Source organism: Schistocerca americana, chromosome 5 (assembly GCF_021461395.2).
Source record: "Schistocerca americana isolate TAMUIC-IGC-003095 chromosome 5, iqSchAmer2.1, whole genome shotgun sequence".
NCBI lineage: Eukaryota > Metazoa > Arthropoda > Insecta > Orthoptera > Acrididae > Schistocerca > Schistocerca americana.
Genome location: NC_060123.1, coordinates 283,971,873 through 283,976,579, shown reverse-complemented (window position 1 = coordinate 283,976,579; position 4,707 = coordinate 283,971,873). Strand labels below are relative to the sequence as shown.

The 4,707-nt window shown below is 43.6% G+C and overlaps 1 non-coding gene across 1 annotated transcript; it reads right to left on the bottom strand.

Moving 5' to 3' along the window:
• Positions 1-853: 853 nt before the first annotated feature.
• On the bottom strand, positions 854-928 carry Trnat-ugu. Its single transcript has one exon. It is a non-coding gene; the product is annotated as a tRNA-Thr (tRNA).
• Positions 929-4,707: the final 3,779 nt, after the last annotated feature.

Genomic DNA, 4,707 nt, shown 5'->3' with positions numbered 1-4,707 from the left:
GCGACACAGAGGCAGAGGCAGGAAAGTAGCCGATTTTGTGACTTTTACTAGTTCCTAACCAGAAACCAATTTTATAATATCTGTGTGCTTTAATAGTTTGTTGAGTTTCTGCATTTTAATTTAATACCTAACAGACACAGCTCACGCGTTTTCCTTTGCGTCAGAAAGCAAACCGATTTTGTGACTTATTAGAAGTTCCTAATGGGGAGCGAATTATTTAGTTTCACCTGAGTGTTTCGGTAGTTAGGTTTTTGAATCTCTACATATTAATCTAATTTATTAGACACAGTTTCAGCGTTTTCGTCAATGTCTACGGTAGAGTTCTGCAGCACATGCCGATAGTCCGTTTATCTGGGTAGTTTAGTTTTCCACGTCTTTAGTCTGGATACGGACTGTGATTGTCATGTATGGATGCGAGCCGAGATGGTGATACTTCGCTCTCAGCTTCAGGCTGTGATGGCTTCGGTTACACAGCTTGAGGCAGCAGTGGATGGGCACCACTGTTGTGGGCCAGTACGGGGATCCAACAGACGTCCAGCACGTCCGAGTCCTCCTATTGGTCCTCACCGGTTGCCAACACAGTTACTGCTCGCATTGAGGTTGACTCCTTACCTGTTGTCGCGTCAGAGGTCACACTGGGGCGTAGCAAGCAGCGTAATACTTCCCAGGGGACCGCACGTAAGGCCTGCCTGGTTAGTTTGACAAACAGGTTCCACGGGCTGTCTGCGGCTGTCTCTGTCGCTGAGCCAGATGTCGTCGCCTGTCATATTTCAGAGGTGAAATGATAATTAAATGGACACCCTAGCTGCAAGCAGGCGTTGATACACTTCATTGGGGACATGCTGAAATTGTGTGCCCCGACCGGGACTCGAACCCGGGATCTCCTGCTTACATGGCAGACGCTCTATCCATCTGAGCCACCGCGGGTACAGAGGATAGTGCGTCTGCAGGGACTTATCCCTTGCACGCTCCCCGTGAGATCCACATTCCCAACATGTCCATAACACTACATTCGTAGTGCACCTAATAGATGATGGGCAAACATGTAAGCAGGAGATCCCGGGTTCGAGTCCCGGTCGGGGCACACATTTTCAACATGTCCCCAATGAAGTGTATCAACGCCTGCTTGCAGCTAGGGTGTCCATTTAATTATCATTTCATTTCTAGCAAAGCTGCATGGTCATTGACGGTAACTGTTCTTTCGGGAACAGATACTACCGTCATATATAGTTAAAAATATTTCAGAGGAAACCTCTCAGCCAGCAAGATCCGGGCAAACGCAGAGGGTAAGATTATTGATAGTTGGGAGCTCAAACGTTACGCGCGTTATAAGGCCCCTTAGGGACATGGCTGACAAGAAGGGGAAGAAAGCCAATGTGCACTCCCTGTGCATACTGGGTGGGGTCATTCCAGGAACGGGTCCTCCCAGATGCCGCGAACAGCACAGAGTGCAGCCAACACGTCGGTACCAATGGTGTGTGTCACTTTGTGTCAGAAGAGATTCTCTGTGGTTTCGTGCGGCTAACCGAAGTGGTAAAGGCTGCCAGTCTTGCTTGAAAGATGAAAGCAGAGCTGACCACTTGCAGCTCAGTCGGCAGGACCGATTGCGGACCTCTGGTATAGGGCCGAGTGGGGGGGGGGGGGGGGGATGGGGGGGGGGTCTGAATCAGAGGCTCAGATGGTTCTGCGACCGTGTAGGCTACAAGATTCCTCGACTTGCACCAAAGGATAGTTGGGTTTCGAGATCCGCTGAATAGGTCAGGAGTCCACTAGACGCAGGAGGCGGCCACAGCGATAGCAGGGACTGTGTGCGGTGAACTGGGTGGTTTCTTACGTTAGAAGATCTCGGAAAACACAAAAAGGGCTCAGTCACAAGGGGTGAGACCGAACACAGGAAGAACGTGGATACAGGAACTATCGGTATAACAGTTGTAAATTGTCAATAGCTGCGTTGGGAAAGTACCAGAGCTCCAAGCGCTATCAGAAAGCACTGATGCTAAAATCGTTATAGTTACTGAAAGCTGGCTGAACCCGAGGTAAGCTCAGCAGAAATTTTTGCGAAGAACCAAACGGTGTTCCGAAAGGATACGCTAGACACGGTTGGCGGTGGCGTGTTTGTTGCTGTTAGAAGTAGTTCATCTTGTCGAAATTGAAGTAGATTGCTCCTGTGAGTTAATATGGCCAGAGGTCATGTTAGCAACCGGGATAAAATAATGATTTGATCCTGTTACCGACCTCACAGTTCTTATGATACAATTGCTGAAAGGTTCAAAGAAAACGTGAGGTTGATTTCAAACACGTACCCGACTCAAAAGACTATTGTTGGTGGCGACTTTAACTTACCTTCGACATGTGGGTGAAAATAAATGTTTAATTCCGGAGGTACGCATAAAACATCGTCCGAAATTGTGCTAAACGCATTCTCTGAAAATTATATCGAGCAGCTATTTCATGAGCCCACGCAAACAGTAAACCGTTGTGGGAACACACTTGTCCTCTTAACAACAAATAATCCTGGGTTTCTAATGAGCGTCAAAACGGGTTACAGGGATGAGAGAACACAGGTTGTCGTAGCGCGATTGAATATTGTAATTCCCAAATCATCCAAAAATAAACCGAAGTATGTCTTTTCAAAAAAGCATATCAAAATTGACTTGAGGCCTTCCTGAGAGACAATCTCCACTACTTCCCAATTCACAATATAAGTGTAGACCAGATGGGGCTTGAATTGTAAGAAATAGTATCGGCAACAATTGAGAAACTTATACCAAATATATTAACAAACAATGGTGCTAACCCCCTTAGTATATAAAACGGGTCAGGACACTGTTGCAGAAACTACGAAACAAACATGCCAAATTTAAACAGACGTAAAATCCCCAAGATTGGCGATATTTTACAGAAGCTCGACATTTAGCGCGGACTTCAATGCGAGGTGCTTATAATAGTTCCCACAACCAAACTGTCTCGAAACCTTGGAGAAAATCCAAAGTGATTCTGGTCGTATGTGAAGTACCCTAGCGGCAAGCCACAGTCAATGCCTCTGCGCGATGGCAATGGAGATACTACCGAAGACAGTGCTGCCAAAGCAGAGCTACTAAACACAGCCTTCCGAAATGCCTTCACAAAAGAAGACGAAGTAAATATTCCAGAATTTGATTCAAGAACAGTTGCCAACATAAGTAACGTACAAGTAAATATCCTCGAAATACTGAAGCAACTTAAATCACTTAATAAAAGCTAGTCTACTGGTCCAAACTCTATATCAATTAGGTTGCTTTCAGATTATGCTGATGCAGCAGCTCCGTACTTAACAATCACATACAACAGTTCGCTCGACGAAAGAGCCGTACCCAAAGACTGGAAAGTTGCACAGGTCATGCCAATATTCAAAGAGGTAGTAGGAGTAATCCACTAAATTACAGGCCCATATCATTAACGTCGATATGCAGCAGGATTTTGGAACATATATTGAGTTCTAACATTAAGAATTACTTCGAAAAAAAAAACGGTCTATTGATACGCAGTCAACATCATTTTAGAAAAATCGTACTTGTGAAACACAACTAGCTCTTTACTCGCGTGAAGCGTTGAGTGCTATTGACAAGGGATTTCAGATTGATCCGTATTTCTGGATTTCCGGAAGGCTTTTGACACTGTAACATACAAGCAGCTTCTTATGACATTGCGAGCTTATGGAATGTGGTCTCACTTACGTGACTATATTCGTGATTTCCTGTCAGAGAGGTAACAGTTCGTAGCTGATTTCTGGCGTTCCCCACGGTTGTGTAATAGGCCCTTTGCTGTTCCTTATCTACACAAGCTATTTGGGAGACAATCTGAGGAGCCCTCTTAGGTCGTTCGCAGATGACGCTATCGTTTATAGACTAATAAAGTCATCAGAAGATCAAAACAAATTACAAAACGGTTTAGAAAAAATATTTCTATGGTGTGAAAACTGGCAGTAGACCCTAAAAATGAAAAGTGTGAGGTCATCCACATGAGTGCTAAAAGGACTCCGTTAATCTTCGGTTACACGATAAGTCAGTTAAATCTACAGGCCGCAAATTCAACTAAATATCTAGGATTTAAAATTACGAACAACTTAAATTGGAAGGAACACACAGAAAATGTTGTGGGGAAGGCTAACCAAGGACTAGGTTAGTTTGGACCAGTTCAGAGTAAACTCTGTTGTTACGAACGTGATTCCTTTACAGGTCGTTGAATCGAAGTCATTTGGAAAGTTGATAAAAACTTTAAAACCCACCGAAAGTTCAGTTTCTAGTAGAACAGTGGACAGACGCATCGTTGATGAGGTAAATGTGCGCCAAGAGTCAGTTACTACCTTATGCTGCTGTATTTTGATTCTCGTGTTATTTATTATTGATAACTAAACAATTATAGAACTGAATTATTAAACCATTAGTCAGTTTGTTATCTTCGATCGTCTGTCTTAAGTTCCCCAACTACAAAATTTTTATTTAAACAACGGTATTGTGTTTGATCCACTTGATCATTTCACTACACCCACATCACAAACTTCACTATACGACTTAACTGTTAACGATTAACTTTGAACTCCGATAAATCTCCTCTAAAGTGACACTAACATTTAACGAACTTTTTTTAGTAACGGATTACAAATTAACGAAGTTAACATTTTGATTATTATTCATCTATGCCTGTCACACACTTCTGCTGAATTGT